A 20,541-nucleotide genomic window follows, 5' to 3' on the forward strand; every position below is an offset into this window, starting at 1 on the left:
TTCTGGGGTCTAGTGTCTGGGCAGTGGGTCCACTGGAACAGTGAAGTGGGATTTGGGAATACCCAAGAACTCATGTGAACTGTGGCTGCCTCATCTACAAAAGCCTCTGCTGCTATTTTAAGGAAGTGAAAGAGAACTGAAGGGTGTCCTGTTGTAACACAACTCTTGTGGGCCCCAGCCTTCCTCAGCTGGCTTTGCCCTTAGTCTGCTTCTGGCCAGGTTCCCACAGTGACCAGAGTCTCATATTTGCCAGGGTGGCTTAAGTTCTGTTCACATGTAAAAGACTTCTGAGCACACTGGTAATTTCAGACCACCAGGGTAATTTGGAAAAAAAAGATGTGTCTTGTGGAGTTTGTCAACACTTCAGCCTGAAGAAACGTAGAGAAAAAAACTGAGGCCAGGGCTGTAATGACTCCTGCCAGAGCTGGGGACTAGGCCAGAGTCCCCGATGAGGATGCCATCTGAGGCCCACAGGGATTTTAATTAGCTGAAATGAGCAACTAGTCCTTGGAGGCCTAGGTGGGGCAACAACTAGCAGTACAACCAAAAGGGATTCGGGCCACGCACTGGCGGAAGGCATTGGACTAGGTCTTCAAGGCCCAGTCCTGCCCAGATTCTAGAATTCATTCCTGTGGTTGGACCGGTAAAGCTTTTCTTGGGGCTATGTACTCCAGCCTTGGTACCGCGCACAGGGAAGTGCTTCTGGTGCTCGGCTGTTCATAAGATTGGGGACCAGTGCCTTCAGTTGGCGCTGACCACTAGAGGGACCTCCACCCCAGCTAGAGGGGTTCAAGCGGGCAGACCCTAGGTTGCCTCAGAGCCTTCCATATTGAGGGGCCAGGATAGGGCGGTGGGGGTGGGGTGGGAAGTCAAAGACGAGGAACGAGCCTTCCCGTTGCCAACCTCAATTTGGACAGAATTGCACGGGTCCGGGAGTCCAGATATCCAAAGGGTTGCTGCGCTGAGTGTGCCTCTAATTGGTGTTTTTATGGCTTCTCTCTTTCTGCACTTCGCGACTCAAATTTTCTATTTCCCTGTTTTCATTCCTTTCCGCCAATGAATGGTACTGAAGAGCCGGAGAAGCCCAGGGGACTGAGAGCGGGAACTGCTCCACTGCCTCCCCGGGGCGAGAAGGGTGCGGGATAGGGAGGTGACAGCAGCCGAGGCCGGCTCCAGGGGGCGTGGCTTTAAGAGGGGGCGGGGCTTGGAAACCTGGAGCACTGTTTAGAGGGCGGGGTCTGGGCCAGCCGGACTAGGGCTAACGCAGGTTCGAAGGGGCGGGGTTGACCAGGTCGGTCCCTGAGGAACCGGAACCTGGGGCGGACCGGTCCCTGCGGTTCACTACGGGGTCGGAGGGGTCCGGGAGCGACCGAGGGCGGTCCCAGGGGAAGAGAGGCGGGGGAAGCGGGTGCTCCGGGACGAGCCTCCCGTGGGTCCCCGCCCCCGTCACGTGGGCTCCAGACCCGGCCGCCGCCGGTCGGTCCGCCCGTTGGTCGGTCGGTCAGTTGGTCGGTGGGTCAGTGGCCTGCAGTTCTGCTCTCAACTCTCATGTTCGGAAGTGGGAGGGACCCGGGAGTGGTCCGCACACCTGAGCCGCCCGGAGAGGAACCCTTCACGCAGGTCAGTGGGCTCTCCCAAGGCTCCCAGGCCCTCTGCGCTGTCCGGTCTGGGAGCGCCCGTAGGGGCGCTGCGTGGATACGGAGAGCCCCCAGATCCTAGAACCACCGCGGGAGGAGAGGTCAGTGACAGTACAGGTCCCAGAGCGTGTTCCGGGCACGAGGGCGGGGAGCCACTTCTCTTTCTCTGTCCAGAAGACTGGGTGGAGGGTATAATTCCTATAGATTTCTACCGAATCTCTTGGGATCTACGGACAGGCTGCGCTCCTACAGGTGCTAGGATGCCCCGGATATGCTCTGGGTGGTTGGTCACTTAAATTCTGTGTGGTATGTCAGAGCTCTGCCCTGTCCCCTGGAGCAGCAGCGTAATCTAGAGAGCTCAAGGTGGTTAGGAATTTTATGGTCTGTTTGCTCAAGCAAATCCGTGTTCGACGGAGCATGTGTCCAGATGCAAAGCCTTGGCTGAAACTAACTCTATACTGTAATTGCAAAAATGCAACATGCCTTTGAAACTCTCAAACCTTGCCCCCCCAGTAAACTGTAAGAAGGGGTGGTCCTATTTGAAAGTGGGCTCCTCTTCTCTCCCCTGACATCCTGACTCTAGACTCTACAATTTGTCCGCAGATAAAAATAAAATTATGTGTCTAAAGATCAGAACTTTCAAAGTTTGGGTAGGATTAAAACAGGCATTCTAGTCAGTGTTTAATCCTTAAAAAAAAAATCCAGAGCATTGTATTTTTACATTTTCATCCGCTGGATGTTTGGTATAGATTGGTCTCCATTTCCAATTTTGATCTGCTTCTGTCTTTCTCTTCTTCTCCTTCCTCTCCCAGTTCCTTAATTGATGATAATACAAATCTGAAGTGTGTCCAAGTTTTATGTTGCATTTTGTGAATTTAAATGACCAACTCCAGAAAGCTAGTTGGCGGTAAACATAATTAATTCATCTTCACCATGTTCAGCCTTTGGTTATTATTGTATATGGGAAACACGTAATGTTATTTGATTTAGAGACTGTGTTTCTCTTTGGGGCTTAAGAGAGGCAACCCATTTGTATTTTGCTTGTATTCATGTTTAAATGACTTTGAAGTGGGCAATGATTTAACACATAATTATTATGACTGAGATGTGATGATGTGCCAGTTATGGTTTATTGCTCCTGGGGAGACACACAGCATCGTGGTCTCTTCTTTACTGGGGTAGCTATCCCAGGTTCCACGAAGGAGGTATGAACAGAGTTGTGGGAATTCCCATCTTTCACTTGAGCAGGGAAAATCTGGGGTAATTTCAGGAAGGGGGTGACATGCCCTGAGAAGTGGCAAGTTGCCCCGGTGGGCCCCTAAGGCTAGAGGTAAACAATAAAGTTGACAAGGATGAAAAACATGGTCCCAGCAGGAGATGAAGTTCAGGTGCAGAGTCTGGACATTGTCTGAAAGCACAGAAGCCAATAACAGGTTTTAGACAGGGGAAGGATGGATGTCTCTGTGAGCTTAAAGTCAAGGCCCTTCACCCTACACCCTCCCACCTTCCCAAGCCCTGCTGTGATGTGGAGAAAATCCAGTAAATATTTTGGCGTGAATGGTCAGACAACACTTACAAGCAGTGCTTCTCAACTTAACAAGCTTAAGAATCACCTGGGGATCTTGTTCAAATGCAGATTCTGATCACTGGGTCAGGGGTGCGACCTGACAGCCTGCATTTCTAACCTGTTCCTGGGTTGTGTGATTCCTTCACTATCTGTAACAAAGATTTAGAGCAGTAGTTTGTAAACCTGGTATGCCTCAGAATTGCCTGAGGGGCTTTTAAACTATTCAGACTAAGTAGGTTTGGGATGTTTTAAACCAAGTTTTCCCCAGGTGATTTGATGAAGGTTGAGTGGGAAGGCTGTCATGGCAGTGCCGAGGGAAGCAGTGACCAGAGGGCAAAGACACTGGGGGTGGAGAGCCCAGATAGGAGGCTGGAAAGTCACTCAGGACAGAAGTGATGAGGCCTTATATTCAGTCTGAGAGAGCAGGCCATTGAGACAGGAGAGACTCCAGAGAGAGAGATTTTTTTTTTCTTTTTCTTTTTTTTAAATTTTAATCATTGTTCAAGTAAATGGGTTTACTCCCATTCCAGCCCACCCACCCAACCTTCCCCTCCTCCCTCCCATTTCCACCCTCCCCCTTGTTTTTGTCCATGTGTCCTTTAAATTTGTTCCTGTAAACCCTACCCATTCTGAGAGATTCTATAGGACAGGGGTCAAGGAAGTGGGCCATGTTGGTCTCTTGACTGGCCACAGGTTAAGTAGGAGGGGAGAAGTAGGAGGGAATGATTCTGAGAGAATCCAGCTTTGGAGGAGGAATGACATGCACTTAGGACTATAACAATTTGGGGTAAGATTTAAAGTTATGTTTTACCTGGCCATCAGAAATTTGTTTGCTATGAACAAATCTGTTATTGATATTCCTCTGCTTAAAATCCTCTGGTGGATTCTCTTTTGGGAAACATGAAAAGGGAGAGCTAATATGAACACATTTATGAGGCATATAAGCATTTATTAAGTTCCCAGACTACACCCCCATTCAAGAGGTTACACTCAGAAAAAAATAAAAAAGATGTCACGCATGGTGTAGGCACAACTAGGCTAACACTTTGGCAGTTTTGTGCTGTCCTGAGTTAGTATTTTTCCTGCTTCCTCCTTCCTCAGAGCAGTTCCACTTTATTCCTTGGTCTCATCCTTGGGTTTCAACACTGGATGGCACCTGTGTGTCAGCTTTCACAGAATATACAGGTCAACTCAGAGGGGTGGGCTGTATCCTTCATAGACTCTGAAGGCCAGGTCCTATTCAACTTTGTGCCTCTTCAGGAGGTCCATTCTTACCTCTCACACACCAGGTAAATAATCTGGGAGGTGCTATCCTAGAGTATCTCTTTAGTTTTAGACCCAGATTGCACCAAGGACTTTCAAGATCCAGGGGACTGCTAATTCTTAGGAAATTTATATGATTAGTGCTTCTAGGTAAGTCCTAAGTTGGTGCTCCTTGGTGATTCTTACTTCCATTTCCTCTTGTCACATACATAGTTATGCACACTGACAACTGAGCATTCACTGGGTGCAATGCTTTTAATCACCATGTGCCCTGTTGTGTAGTAATCTTGACCTCTAGCACATCTGTAGATGGAAAGGCTAGACATACATGGGTTAGGATTGCCTCTCTGAAAGGATAAAGTATAACATCCTGGTACGGCATTCAGGGCTCTGTGGAGGCTGGCCATAATTTAGCTCACCAGCTGCATCTCCACTGTTCCCCAAACTGAGTACCTCACCAGTTTCTGTCCTTCGTGCCTCTCTGTCTTTGCATACACCATTTCCTCTTCCTGAAAGCCCTTTGTTCTCTGCTCTTCGAGATGAATGCACTCCTATTAATCCTTCAGGATGCAGATCAAACTCTTAAAACACCTCTCCTTTCCCCAATGCCAAGTCATGTTTACTCTACTCTCTAATACTACATATGTACAGGATCAACTACAGATCTCTGTTGTGGTGCTTAGGCACTTTATTTGCATATCTCTGTCTACAAGCCCTGCAGACTCTGAGCTGCTCTAGGGCTGCATCAGCCCTTGTGTGTGGCCTACTCATGGCAGATATTCAGGAAGAGTTTGTGACAGTCAGGAGCCTTGAGCTAGCTGGTTTTGCAATGTTTGCTCAGTAAAGGGGGAAAGAGGCAGGTTATTTTGTGGAGGAGATGAGGGAAGGGACAGGAGCAGAACCTGAAAAACTAGGACAAGCCCAATGAAGAGTGGCCCACATGGCTAGAGTTATGGAGTGACGTAGGGAGGGGACACCAGGAGAGGTGAGACTGTAGTCTTAGGCAGGGAAGAGATCACAGAAGGCCTTAGAAGTTGAAGCTGGAGAATTTAAATTTTATTCTGATGACATCAAATGTCCTTGAGTATGGAAAAGACATGGTGAAAGCTGTGCTTTGTGAAGGATTCAGGGCTGGGAAGGGCAGATTGGAGGGGGAGAGGAACTCCTGGTGAGCACGCACTGTTGGACTAACCCACTGGCGTGGATTAGGACCTAAATCAAGGCAATGGCAATAGGGATGGAGTGGAGGAAATAGAGGTGAGTGAGCTTGCCAAGAAATCCTGCAGGATTTGGTGACTGACTGGATTTGAGGGAGGGATAAAAGAGTCAAATTGGACACTGACATTTTGTGCTAGTTTGCTGGGAAAAGAATGAGGCAATTGTTAGCAGCATGAGAGCATGGAGGGGCATGGAGCGGAGAAGGCAAAGGAAGGTGGTTGATTCCCTTTGGAATCAGGGGAGCCATAGGTAGTTTCTTGCATGCCCCTTATATCCTTACACAGGAGAATGGTAAAGTCCAAATGAAGGCTCAGTCACTGGTGGCAGAATCCAGGCCTCCTGGTCGTCTGCCCTGGGCCTCTTATCCTGTGCCTCTGGAGCACAGTGGGTTTGGCCAGAGGGGAGTTGCCAGAAGGTCCAGCTGGAGATTCCATTTAGGCAATAAAAAATGGGAAAGAGACCAGATTTGGGGTAAATTCAGCCTGTAGGGCAGCTAAGGCTGGAGCCTTATAGATCAAGAACTCAGAGGGGAAGTGTCTGCCGGCAGCCAATGTCAGCGAGGGTGTGAAGGCTCATAAGTCCTCCTTTCTGTCCTGTTGCCTGGTTTGTGGGCTTATAGGAAGTGGGGAGATCCTTTATGGAATCGGCACTCATACTTGCTAGTGCTTGGTGTGGGTACATGTGTAATAAATGGTTTTTCTGGGACTGCAATCACCAATCTGTAGTTCTTTGGAAAGATGTATTCCAAGATCCAAGCACCTTGTCTTTTTCTAGAAAAACTTGAGGGACACATCCAGCCAGTCATGAGAAGTTGCCTATGTAGTATTGGAGTGGGGGTGATGGAGGAGGCACCCCTCTGGGGAAGGCAACCAACCCTAAGTGAGTGTAGGGCCAGTATCAGGGATCCAGATAGTTGGGGGAGGGCCAAAGCTGTCAGATGAGTGGGAGGACTTTATCTAGAATCTTTACCATGGCCAAGAGACTCAGTGACTTGAGGCTGGATTTCCTCCCCTCCTTACCCCTCCCTTCCACGCCTCTCAGCTCAGTCTCCAGCCTCTTAGGATGGGCCCTGCCTTTGCCATGGCACAGTGTTCACCCCAGTTTGATAAGGCCAAGCTAGGTTAATGCATGTAAAACATTTAGATCATTGCTGGGCATGTGGTAATTGCCAAATAAAAACAAAGACGTAGGGAATGCTGGGATTTGACTCTGAGGGAAAGCTTGTCAAGCCTCTTGGCTCTTTTCAGCTACATAACTGGGTCTGGCAAGTTACTACTGCATATTGTTTTGAGTTTTTCTGTTTATGCTTTTTTTTTTAAACTGATACCAGAATGTATGCACGAGCTTGCTCACCCATACTAAAGACTTGAGATTTGGGTTGTTTACGTCTCAGGGAGGACTTATGCAGAAGTGAGTAGGTGGAGTGCCTGCTACTAACAAATCTTTAGGAAGAGATTTTCACCCAGGTGTAGATCGCATCCTGGCCTCTCCTTGGGCCTACAGCTGTTGCAGTGTTCCCAGGTGGCTCTGATTTGGGTACACAGGCATACCTCATTTTATTGAGCTTTGCTTTATTGTGCTTCACAGATGTTGTGTTTTTGAAGGTAGACCTTTGGCTAACAAAAAGGTTACAACTAGCTTTATTGCAATACTCACTTGATTGCAGTGGCCTGGAACCAAACCCGCCTGTATCTGTCTCCTCCTTGAGTACAGGCATAGTGAAGGAGGTGATCCAAATCTCAGGGTTTTTGTGCCTGCTTAGAGATTGCCAGTGCTTGCTGGACCCTGGGAGTGTGTTGTAGTAGCATAGTCAGAACTCCTGCCCTGACTCCCAGGTAAAGCATAAATCTATAGTGACTTAGGAGCATGGTGGAATGCACCAGTCAGATGTAGCTGGGCCTCTCATCTGGGCAGGGACTACTCTGGCCTGGAGAACCACTCCTGTGACTGTACTGGGGTGTCCTGAGAAGCCTCAGCAAACTTCTCCCACCTGCTTCTGACAGAAAGGCCCAGAGGGCCCTACCAGAAGGAACTCCTTGGGTTGACGTGTGTGTGCACGCGCGTGCACATGAGAGAGGGAGGGAGAGAGAGAGAGAGACAGAGAGACAGAGACAGACAGAGAGAGGGGGAGAGAAGAAAGACAAAGTTATGTAGGAGCTAAAACATCTATTTTAGGGGTTAAGCCACTGGCCATCTGGTAAGACCAAACCTGGGCTACCTTTGTTCCTTGCATGCATATGTGGCAACTCCTTTCTGTTCAGGGGCCAATTTCCTTCTCCCAACACAAGACCTAGTTTCCCCTGAATCAAAGAGGTTTTCTCATGAATAGTTAACTCCATGGTGGGCTGACCACTTTATGGAGACAACAGAGGTATAGACAGGTCCCTCAGAAAGCTGCCTCCAGACAGAAGGCTAGAGTGGAGCTTGGGCTTTGGCAGATTTTACAAGGGGCTTGCCTCATGAGGTAGTGTTATTCCTATTAATAGGGAAACTCTAGAGTTAGAGATTTTAACTGTAGTTATAGTTGATAAGCTTAAGTGATTAATGCTTGTGGAAAGCTGTTATTCCTAGAATGGAATGCATGACTTATATGACTCCAGGAGGTCTGCAAACAATGAAAATAGTATCTGAACCATTGTGTTCCAGGGAGGATGCAGATAAAAAATTGTTTATTAGCAGATTACAACTCTTATCTGATTAACCTTTTCCCCAAACCTTTTACTTACCCTTTTTGTCTCCTTATAAAAAGATTGGTTTGAAATGAGATGTTAAGATGATTTATTAGGGTATATAACCCTCTGTCTTCTCACATCACTGGCATCTGAATGAAACACCCATAAAGATTCAATCCTTGTCTCTACTTAGTGGTTTTGGTAGTGACAGGCAACAGGAATGCCAACTTTCCCTGTTTTACTATTTTATGGGAGGGAAACAGGTATTAGAGAAATAAAGTGATTTTTTTAAGGTCCCAGAATATTAGACTTAATTTATTGTCCAATCAGGGACTCTTCTGAGAGTGAAAGGAGATGAACATATGCTGAATTAGATGGGACCCTGGGATGACAGGAATGTCCCAGGCACAGTGGCATGTGTGGTATCAAACTCCAAATTCAATAAGGAACCAGGACGTGTAAGGGGAGGAGGGACTGGGGAGAATGAATTGCAACAGAGAGAGGGGAGAAATTAGAATTTGAATTTGGGTGGGAAAGGTAGATGCTTCTAATTCAGCAGTTTGCTAAAGCAAAGGAATAGTTCTTGGCTCTGACACCTGACTTGACTAGATGTCATGAAAAATTGTATTATATAAGCTCTTCCTGCAACCAGCCAAAACATCTGGTTCTTCAATAAAAAACTGCTCACTTGGTAACAACCACCACCACCCTGTGTGTTTGTCTAGGTTTCTCTGAGCCTGTGCATTGTAGCCGCACAGTGTCTCAGGCTAGGATTATTGTGCTGTTTCTGAAGATGAGGGAACTGACTCCCACACCACCTCCCTCCTTGCCCAGCTTTATTCCAGCGTGGCAGGCAGCAGGTTTTCTCTACCATGAGGACTTGGCCTCCCTAATCTCTGAGGATCCTGGTCACTCTAGAATATGGACTTCCAACCAAACAGGCCTCCATTTAAATTCCAGCTCTGCACAGACTTGCTGTTGCTACTTTGAGCAAGTATCTACCTCTCTGAACTTGAAGTTCCTCATCTGCCAAGTGAGAACAGGGCTATTTTATTTGGCTATTGTAAAGACAAAATGAGATGATGCACAGAAAATGTTGGCTGCAGTGCTTGGTACATCGTAAGTAGTCAATAAAAGGTATTATCATTTTTATATTCTCAGGGAGCCTGGGAAAAATCCTTTGTCAAGAGGAGTGAGTTATATCACCCAGATAGAAGCTTATACTGAAATTTCAGGGGGAAGTAGCATTTTTGGGCCTCCAGGTGTGACAAAAAGGACAACCATGGTAGAGGTGAGCAGGAAGACCAGGAGGCAAAAGTACGTGGCAGGATGGGGAACAGCCTGGTTTCTGATGACCGGTCACCAAAGTTCAGGACAAGGGCAGCAAACAGAGGGAGTTCAGAGCCCAAACCAGCTCAGTGAGACGTGGCAGGGGTAAGTGCAAAGTCCTGTCTTTAGGCTCCGATATCAGTTGGTGTGAGTATCCTACCTGACCATGTGGAAAAACCCACATAAGTTGTCTTAGCCTGGGTGCATTATTAGAAGTCCCGGAGTTAGACCTTGCTAGAGGATCATCCCCTTTTCTCAGCACTAGCCAAGACTGGACACACCTACAGGTAGGACCCTGGACAGCACACTTCGGGAGCAGGTGGCAGAGGGACCTTAAATGCTGCAAAGTTGGAGTCCTGACCATAAGCTTTGGAAGGACCCAGGGAACAGTCTGGAAGGCACCAGGCTATGATTACTATTTTCAGGTGGGTGGGGGAGCCACCATGTTCTGTGTTGCTCAGAGGGTAAAGTTGAGGGTCAGTGTGGGTGACGGTAAAGGGAAGAAGAGGAGGTGGATTTCAGTTTGAGATGATGTAAGAAATTCCAAATAACTCAAGCTCATCTCTAGGGCCAGGCAGCTGCCTGAAAGCATGCATTCGAGTCTACCTGAAGAGGGTATTGTCCAAGCAGTACTGACTAGAGAGAAGTTTGTGAAATAACAGGAGGGGCAGTGTTTGCTGAAAGGTTAAAGGTCTAACTAAAAGTGCTGTAGGATTTGGGGGTGGGGGCAGTAATTGGTGGCTTCTGAGCAGAGATGACTTGTAGAAAATGTAGGGTGGAACGAGGGTGGGAGCCTGGGGAAGGGCAGCCTTAAAGCTGTGCAGAAGCTTCTCTGTCTCATGTCACAGGCTAATGCTCCACTCAGTAACAGGGGTTGGGAGAGAGGAAATGCTCTGAGGAACTGCCTTTGTGGGCTGAAACTGAGGCTATGATCTCAAAGAAGTGGTTATATTGTGTATATTCTCTGCCAATGGTCACCTTGGCCCATCTGCTTGATAGGGGTATGAAGGCTCTTATACCATCATGGGTCACCCCTTGAAGATTTTGAGGACACAATGTCCTGGTCCCAAAGAACTAGAGGAATGTGGCTGGGGCACTGGGCTCACAGCATCCAAGACACTGGGAATTCTGACTTGTCTGCAGCCTGGGCCACAGAACATGCTTCCTGCCCCAAGGGGAGGTGGGAAGGGCTGTGGGCAGCAGGGCCTTATTCACGTCGGCTGAGGTTTTGGGTGGGGTACATGGGAGGAGGATGGAGAGTGCTGTGGTTAAGCAACGTGGATGTCTGAGGACCACACTCTCCTGGCCTGGGTGGCAGGGAGCCTGGCTAGGCTGTAGGAGTTGGCCCACTGGATCTAGGGGAATGCTCACCCTTTTAGGAGCTGAGGTAGAGTGTATTCTTAAGTACTCTAGAGTCAATGGATTCATGACCTCATTTATGATTTCAGTTACCAAATGATTTTTGACCACCCTCTGTGCTGAATACTGAGATGGCGGGAGCATGCAATGAGTAAAACATACCTTTCTAGATGAAATTTAAGGAATGTACTCTTGATTCAAAATAGGCAGTAATACCTGCAGAGAAAACACAGTGAACATAGAAAGGAGAAGTTGGGGCACCTGGCTTGCTGAGGAGGTGGCACTGGATGTGTGTGTGGAAGGAAAGACAGGGACCAGAGACATCCCTTTCTGCGGGAATGAAGGGCATTTGTAGCAGAGGGAACAGCAATGTGCAAAGAAAGGCATGGGGACAGTAAATTATGGGGCACACATGGGAAACAGACAGTGGTCTGGTTTGACTGGAACGGAGTGGTAAGTGAGGTTAAAGAGGGAACCAGGGATTGAAGTTATCAGCTATTAAGTCCCCACCACGCATAGGCACTGAGCCCAGAGGCATCTGCGCCTACCTCTCACAGGAGCCTTTCAGGGCTTTAACCGAGGAGGGAACTGACTCAGGATAACTGACTTTCCTATGGTTCCTTAATTGATGATTGGCTGAAATAAGACTTTTGCTCTGTCTACCCGGTCCCCAAATACATATTCTTTCCATAGTGTCTTGCCACCACAGTGAGAGTCTAGATTACAGTTATACCTCAGTACTTTTGGCTTCAGAGCCCGTCAAACCCTGTACTCATTGCATTTTGATGAGAGAAAAATGTGTTGGCACTTGGCAGCTGCTCGCCACTCGGAGCCCCTCTCTCATGATGAAACAGAGGTCAGTGTGTCAGTCTTATGAACAGTTCAGTACTGGTCGGTTTTGGCACTCATCACACGTTCTGGAATGAATTAACGATAAATACTGAGGTACCACTGTATTTAGTTTTAAGTTTACTGTGAAGGTCAGCTCTTCATGTTGAGGCAGGAAGGTGGCTGGTGTGCACATATCAGATGACATTAACCTTTGAGAAGCATTTGGTGGACGTGGCCAGATCATTATGATGCACACCTGACCCCAGGGAATATATGCATAAAAACACGTGCATATTTAGGAATTCAACCTCGAACACAGTAGGAATTGCACTGTTGTTCATGGCATCATAGAAACTTACTCCCTGGTACTACAGGCAATTGCTGATTTCTTGGCCAAATTCCTCTATTTTCTCTCCCACCCAAGAAAATATATTAGAATGGGGCAAGGTTATCCAGAATCTTCTCTAATTTATACAAGAAGATTCTTGGCTTTAGCTACTTTATCATACAACCTACCTCACCTATGGGGAATCGTGAAGAGATGGTAAGCAAGATGATGCTCTGGAGCCAGTGGAGGGGTGGGGGAGGTGTGGGAGTCAGGGAAACCTGGGCAGTGACCCAGGTGGGGCTGTGGGGTGGAAAGGAGCAGTCAGTGCAGTTCCGTGACATGTTCCAGGAGCCTGCCCATGCAGGGGAGTGGAGTGGGTGTGGGGATACCTGTGTGAAAGGAGAGCATTGTTTCCACAGTGACATGTTCAGGTTCTGAACAAGTGGGTGCTGGGGGTGGCCGCCTGCTGAAGTTGGGGTTCTTTCTTATTCTGTGTCCTGAGAACCTTATTGTTGAATAAGTCCACCCAAGGCCCCATCCTCTGTCCAGCCTGGCCTCCCTTCTGGAGCTCAACCCAGATCCAGGCCTGGCCCCTGCACCTTGCTTCTGACCTCAGGGAGGACCTGGGTTCCTTCAGCCTTCCTAAAGGCAAAGTTTCCCTCAGCCAAGAGAGAAAGCCTAAGACCACTTGGGAAAGCTGGGGGGCTACAGAGGAAGTATTTGGGCTGCAGTGTCTTAGGATCTCATGTTCACAGGGGACTTCAGGTAGGACAAAACTCGACCTTCATGTTCTGCCTACTAATCCTGACTACTTTGAAAGTTTAAGAGCTACTCCAGGGTCACAAATCCACTCCTCAAGTGTCACGATTAATTACTTTTGAAAGAGAATTTTAAGTAAACACAGTGACAACTGAATAAAGACTAGTGTTCAGGGGAAGGACCCTGCAGGTTGCACGAGACACGCACCTCACAGCATCTGTTACACACTGTGCATGGAAACCTTTCTTCAGCAACTCCAGGCGTGCTCACCTGTTTGGCTGTAGGTGTTCTACATGAGTGTGATGTCCACTAGGACCAATTGTGGGGCCTCTCTGAATCACAAGTACAATCTAGCTGTCATCTCTCAGGGCCACCGCTGAGTTAAATGGGCCTCCTGAGACAAGTGCTGGGGGACACCTCCTGCTCGTAGGCTAAAGCCTTTCACAAATGTGGTCAGGGTCTGGTCCTTCCTCTCCCCACTCCTAAAGTCCTATTTCAGTTGCAGCCTCCATGTTTGGGGTCTCCCAAATCCATCTCCCCATCTCTCTCTGCCAGGTGTCTCCTTGATCATCATAAACTCTGCTCATGGTCACTCAGCCAGGCACTGGGTGAGGCTGGTGGAATGACTGAGGAAGGGGCGGTGAGGGTCTGGTCGCCCACTGTCCTGTCACACACTGCTGCAGAGAGACAGAAAGCTCAGAGCATGTGCCCTGTGGTTGTTCCCCTGAGATCTGCCTAACTGGGGGCTGGCTTCAAGAGATTTGGCAAATTCTTGAAGTCATATTTTCCCCTCCTGATCTCAACGTTTAGGCCCTGTTAAGGGGTCTTGGACTTGGCTAAACCCATCTTTGGGGACAGCGCAGTTAGGGACATGTTCTCCAAGAGAGGAGAGGTGGGGGGTTACATATTCACTGGCCAGGCACTGAGCGGGTCATTTACTCTATCCTCTCTCTTAAGCCTCTGATCTGTGGAGCACCTATTCTTATCTCCATTCCATAGTAACCTGAGACATTAATATGCATTACCCAAGCCCAGGATTTAAACCCAAGTCATCTGACTCCAAAGCTTGGACCCTTTCTTCTTCCCCCTGCTCCTCTCCTTCTTCAGGGACATGAGAAAGGAGTCGCAGAAGGCTTTGGGTTGGGCTGGGCTGGCAGTGTGGGCTCTGGTATCAGCACTGTCTTCCCCTTCTGTGGCCCTTGTAAATCACACTGGCTTCTCCACGTTTCACTTTGAGTCTGAGGCACTATTCAGGTTTCTCCCATGGAAAATAGTGGCCCAGCTTTATGGACAACAAGAGGTAAGAAAAGGGAGAGGCCCCCAGGAAATTCTGCAGAGGTGTCTCTCCTCTGGGGTCAGACTGACAGACTTCCAGGAGCAAGACCCCAGGGCCCCCAGGGAGGGAAGACCTAGGGCCCAGAAGTTCTCCAGCCAGCTTCTCTTTGATCTGCAAGATTGCGTGCAAATGGGGGATTCCTGGAACACTTTTCCTGGGAAAGTCCCTGAACCTCTCTCTGGCCTAAGTGCTCTTAGGGGAGGGAAGTGATCCCAGTGGCAAGTGTCTTATGACTGCTGAGCTGAGGGTAGGGGCCCAGCGCTGCCCCACCCCTCCCTCCATCAGCCTGCTCTGGAGTTGTTGACTTGGCTTAAGGAGAAGAGGGCTGGGCCCAGGGCTCTTGGCTCCTTGAAGGCAGCTTGACAGCTGGGCAGCTGGGGTTTCCTTCTGCAGCATGCCCAAGTCTGGCCTTGCTAAATGGTCTTGGTTCTCAGGTGTGACTGCCTCAGAGCCGGCTTACAAATTGTCTTTCTCTGGGTGTTGTGTAAGGTTTGAAGATGTGAAGCAAAGTCTACTTTAGACTAAGAGGGAAGGGGCATGAGTGGATGAGAACAGCGGCCCAGCTCCAGAGAGTTTTACCTTTTTCTGATAGCCTTGCCGTGTTTCCAAGATCAGTTTGCTGGGAATGCCAAAACAAAGTACCACAGACTGGGTAAACAACAGACATTTTTTTCCTCACAATTCTGGAGGCTAGAAGTCCAAGATCAAGGTGTTGGCAGGGTTGGTTTTTCTGAGGCTGCTCTCCTCGACTTCTAGAGGTCCATCTGCTCCCTGAGTCTTCACACGGTCTTCCCTCTGTACCCACCTGTGTCCTTCTAAGGATACCAGTCCTATTGGATAAGGGCCCACCCTAATGTCCTCATTTTAACTTTATTACCTCTTTAAAGATCTCATTTCTTTTGAATTTTAATCATTGTTCAAGTACAGTTTTCTCCCTTTTACTCCCATTCCAGCCCACCCACCCTAAAGATCTTATTTCTAAATACAGTCATATTCTGAGGTACTGAGGGTTGGAACTTCAACATATGAATTTGGGGAATGGGTATATAATTTAGCCCATAACAGTATATTTCCAAAATCCTCATTGGGCAAGACTCATGGTGAGGGAGAGGTCTCACTGCTGGTCCTGCCAAAGACGAAGGGGGACCCAGCCCAGGAAAGTCCAGGCAGAGCCGATCCCCTGCAGTCTGGGCTGTCTGGTTGCACTGGTTCTGTGTGGTGTCTCCATTTGGCTCCCATGTGTCCCTCGGCCCCCAGTGGAGACAGGGCTGCTAATCAGTTCCCTGCTAACAACATCCAGCCCAGGCCCGCAGAGGAAACCCCCTTCTCCTCGCACTGAGGCAGGAGCCAGGCTGTTGTTGACAGTGCACACAGCCTGTCTTTAAGGAAAATTCTTTGGTCTCCCCACTGGTTTAAACTTTTCTTAATGCAAAAGGAAAACTATTGCATTGGTTCAAAATTAAAATGTTTAACAAATGTTGAACTGAACATTCAAAATACAGAATAAATTTTGCTTAATTCAATTACTATTTGCCTAGAGCCTGCCAAATTCCGGTGCCTGTGCCCCTCCCCAGGCAGCATGGGAAGCTTGTGGGAGGTAGCTGGCTGCAGGCTGAGGTTACACCGGAGAGTCCTGAACACTCTAGATGATAGAGAAAATGTGCTAACTCAGATCTGTTTTTTTTGTTGTTGTTGTTGCTTAGCATTCTAAAATAATAGAATGAGGCGAAATGCCTGCTTTTATCATCCGTTAGGGGAAGTCACATCCTCGTCTTCTGTTGGTCCTTTGGGAGTATAATTGCATTCATCTATTATGTATCTTGTCCATGCCAGGCCCAAGCATGGCCAAGTTCCTCTCATGGTAGAGCTGCCTGCACCTCAGAATATCAGGCTGCAAAGAGAGGGGCCTCAGGTATGGAGAAAGTGAGAGTGGAGAGGCTGCTATGGACAACTCCCCGCCCTTATTTCAGGAAGCTGGCCATGTCTGTCTGTGTGTCTGTCTGTTGGTCTGTCTCTTTCTCCTCTTCTCCCTTTTCTTGACACTCAGATACACATGCCTTTAACATTTTGTGTCCGCCCACATTTACCGAGTGTCCACTTGAATGAGGTTCATTGGTAGGCTCTGTAGATAAAAAGGTGAATAGCATGTACTCCTTGCTCTTAAGCTTCTTAACTTAGAAGGGGAGACAGACATATTGAGGAACTGTGTCAACAGCACTCTAAGTGAGATGATAAAGGTGGGTACCACGTATGGCAGGAGCAGAGTGGAGAAGTAGTGGTGTTAGGAAAGGTTTCCTGGGGTTAATGCATTTGGATAAAGCTTTAGAATGGGTGGGATAGAGACAACCATCCTCCCCCCCCCAAAAAAAAAAAAAAGAAATAGAGAAAACGGGAAAATCTTTCTGGATTTAGGGATTTATGGAGTGACCCCTTATGATTGGACCTGAGCATATGACTTGCAACTAGGAGGGTGGATCTTGCTGGAGAAATTTGATGGCCAAGCTACAGAATACAGCTTTGTTCCTGAAGCAGTGGGGAGCTGTGGAACATTTGAGAGCAGGGGAGTAATATTATGAGCTTTATGGACATATCCTGTTTGCACTGGGAAAGAGATAGGTCGAAGAAGAGTCAGCTAGAAGTAAGAAGCTGGAAGGAGGCAGCTTTGTCAATCCAGGTGAGAGATGATGAGGGTCTGAAGAAGTTTGGTTAGGTGTTAGGGCCTTCAGGGAGTCTGAGTGGCACTGTAGAAAGAACACCGTATGAGTCATCAGGAATTTAGGTTCATTTCTCAGCTCTGCTGGCCCCTAGCAAGGGAAGGTGGGATCCTGTGCCTCCCTCTGGAAAAGCCCAGCTCCCCTAAGTAGTGTGTGTGTGTATGTTTAATTTTTTCACTATAAAAAATTCCAGCATACATAGAAGTAGAAGGAATGGTACAACTCTCGTTACCTATCACTCAACTTAAGCAATGATCCATGGCCGGTTATAATTTTTAGGTGGTAGTTTCTGAGATGAAACTTTTTGGAAGTATTCAAGTTGAGGTTACATTTGAAACATTTCTCTGAATCTGTCTCTCTTCAGGTTGAGGCAGGGAAATGACTTGATGTCCATTTGTTCCTCCCTGGAGGTCAATCTGTGTGTGTGTGTGTGTGTGTGTGTGTGTGTGTGCACGTGTGTGTGTGTGTGCACGCGTGCGCGCACATTCTCTGCTGTGAGAAGGAGGATGATGGTAGCTTTCTTTGAAGGGTGCATTCTTTCTTTGGGGGGATTGATGAGGCACACTGCCAGCAGGTTCCTGTCAGTGGGGTGACATTCCCTCTGCCATGGGGGCAGGCAGGTGTGGCCAGAGCAGAGAGTAGAGGTAAAGATGGCTTGGGAGGGTGGTTGTAGGATCAGACTCCCTCTTGATCCATTCACTGAAGGGTGCGTGTGGCCTGGGAGCCTGATTCACGCCAACCAAACTGACAAGGCTAATCTGTAAACCAGACACCAGTGGACTAATTCACTTTGGCAGGCATTGTCCAGTGGCCACAATACGAACGCCTGCCCTCCCAGACTGTCTTCCTGGCATTATCCTACCTGGGAAAGTGAATTACAGGGGCATGTGCAGGTTGTGGGGGAGCCGGGCTCCCAGACAGAGGCGCCATGTGGATGGTAGGGCTATCACTCAGGATTCTGTGGGGCCTCCTTGCTGCTAGTGATCACTCCTCGACCCCCAGAGATTCCTTATCGGTCACCAGTGTGCCACACAGAGCAACACTGACTAGTTCTTGTTTTACTGGGAGTGACACAGGTCTGGTGGGGAATGTGGTTATTATTTATTCTACTTAAAAGTCCTCTGAGTTCAGCATCAATTGAAAAAGTAGGACCAGAATCAGGCAGATGGAGACCAAAATATCTATTCAAAAGCTGATAAAGGTGTTCGAGAATGTGGCTAGTAGGGTTCCTAGTGCATCCCTTTACTGCTGAGTTACTGCTCACCTCTCTCAGGGCCCTAAATGAATACAGGCCTCCTGCTGTCAAGGCAGCTCTGGAAAAAGAGAGGGAAGGATGGGGCTGGGCCACACATGCTCAGTTCCTCCTCTCATTCCCACCAGTCAGATACTTAGCTGTCCCCAGGTGAGGAGGTCCAGGAAAGAGAGAATGTCAGTGTCCTCCCATTGGATATCCCCATGGCACTGTGAAATAAATTAAATGCAGGTGTAAGCTCATGTTGTGGGTCTCAGCAGAGGCTCTCTTGGACAGGTAGGAGTGGAGATGCTGTCATCAGGAAGGAGAATCATCTGGGCCTTGCAAAAGTAATTTTGATGGACAGAGACTGGAAAAGAGACCTTTAGCTTGAGGGGACAGCATGAAGAAAGCACAACGAAGTGAGAATGCACTCCTGTGGCTGGAGTATCAGGAACTCAGAAGATTGTGGTTGGAGGTAGCCAAGGCTTAGTGAGGAAGTGCTATATAGTGGTTAAGAACATAACCTTGGAGTCAGAGAGTCTGGGTTCAAATCCCATTTCTACTTCTTCCTGGATGTGTGATTTGACTAAGATATTTAACACCTCTAAGGTTCATTTTCCTTGTCTGTAAAATTTAGACAATAACAATTATGAATATTGATGTATGAGATACATATAAACACTTGACTGAGTGCCAGGAGACTGCCTAGTAAGTGGCAGCCACTATTGTTACCATCATGAGTCCAGAGCAGTTTGGGGTCAACTGAGAAATGCCTGGAATGCCAGATCATGAGTTTGGATGCTGTGAGAGAGGCAGGTATTGCTCAGGTGAGAGGAGGTGCTCAATGCCTAGGTTCTGAATACCTAAACCCAGGATGGAGCAGGTGGAGTAGAGAGGGTGAGATGGAGGAGAACATCCTTGCAAGAAGCCATCCACAAGGACCTGTCCACTGTTGGAAGGTGAGGGAGGGGGTCCTAGAGGAGGCTGGGTATGTATAGTTTAAGGAGGTCCCAGGAACTACCAGGCAAAGGCAGGACCATGCTGGCAGTTTCTGAGAATGCTGAATCTCAGGGGCTGCTAGGAAATACTCACTAAGTTGATGAGTATTTGAATATTTTGATCTGGAGCTCACAAAATCAGTCTAGTTTTGTCAGTCATGAACATGGAGACAAAATCTGGATTTTCCAGAGACTACAGAAAGAAAAGAGAAGGGACTGAGCATAGAACCTGCCCCAGGACAGTGAGTGGAAGCCAAGATAGGACATTTGGTGAAGTGGAGGATCTGAAAGAACTCAAAGAGCACTTCGTCCCAAATGCCAATGAAGGAGACTGTCTCAGGGCTTTCAGCACTGATGAGATGCCAAGGAAAGAAATCCCAGCCGACCCTAACCGATCGCTGGTCTCAGTGTGCTAGATGTATTAACTCATTGAACCTTCACCACCACCTATGGGTTGGGTACTTCTTTCTGCTCAGCTTATAAATGAGGAACCTGAGGTACAGAGGGTACATGTCTTATTCTAGGACACATTGTGAGTAGTGTCAGAAACGGGGTTCTAACCCAAGTAGTCTGACCCTCCAGCTTGCACTTTAAGCCCACCCTAGACTGTCTCTAGGAATCAGAACCAAAGGAGCTCAGTAGATGAGGGAGCAGCAGCAGTGTATGTGGGTGGAAATCTTATTGCACAAGGTGTCAGAGAGAATGGGAGATGAACCACGAAGTGATAGCTGGGGATGTGGGCCAAAGGAAGGCTTTTGGGATAGCCAAGGCTTTAATATTTGTGGGCTGAGAGGAAGGAGCAGGAGAGGGGGAAAGATGCAGATTCAGCTTAGAGAGGGAACAATTGAGAGGCTGGACCCCAGTGATAAGAGATTAGGGGATCTGAGAGCAGAAAGAAAATTTGGGGTGTAGAGAAAGGGAATTGCAGGATTCCATTTCTCACCAAAGAAAGATACACAGTTTGTTGAGGAAGAGTCTCATGATAAGAAGGAAACATGAGATTAAAGGTCTGGGTGCACGAATGTCTGATGAAGCTGTATGCATTGTTAAGCATCCTGGAGCAGAAGGAAGGAGACACCTGAGCTTGCCTCCCCAGGCAGAGGGAGAGTCAGGGCAAGTTGTGACCGGAGAGGCAGAGTGAGTTGGGAGCAGGTTCAGTGAGAGCTGGGGAGGTGGCTGGAGAGAGGTAGGCAGAGTTTCAGGGGATGATCCTGCATGCTGACTACTGACGTGCACAGGGCTGACGGGTCTTGGAGTAGGGAGGCCCCATCCTCTCTGTTCGGAATGAGAAGTGGT

At 48.1% G+C, this 20,541-nt stretch overlaps 1 protein-coding gene across 6 annotated transcripts in view; it reads left to right on the top strand.

Moving 5' to 3' along the window:
• Window positions 1-1,391: 1,391 nt before the first annotated feature.
• The window catches only part of PPFIBP2 (PPFIA binding protein 2), a 131,056-nt gene continuing 111,906 nt past the window's right edge, over window positions 1,392-20,541 (top strand). For 2 of the 6 annotated variants that reach the window (XM_036028949.1, XM_028514585.2), the window contains exon 1: window positions 1,392-1,620. The gene's annotated coding sequence lies outside the window, so the exon portion shown is untranslated. The remainder of the gene's footprint in view (window positions 1,621-20,541) is intronic. The other 4 variants (XM_028514587.2, XM_036028951.1, XM_036028952.1 and 1 more) reach the window with 3 other exon arrangements.

Source organism: Phyllostomus discolor, chromosome 6 (assembly GCF_004126475.2).
Source record: "Phyllostomus discolor isolate MPI-MPIP mPhyDis1 chromosome 6, mPhyDis1.pri.v3, whole genome shotgun sequence".
NCBI lineage: Eukaryota > Metazoa > Chordata > Mammalia > Chiroptera > Phyllostomidae > Phyllostomus > Phyllostomus discolor.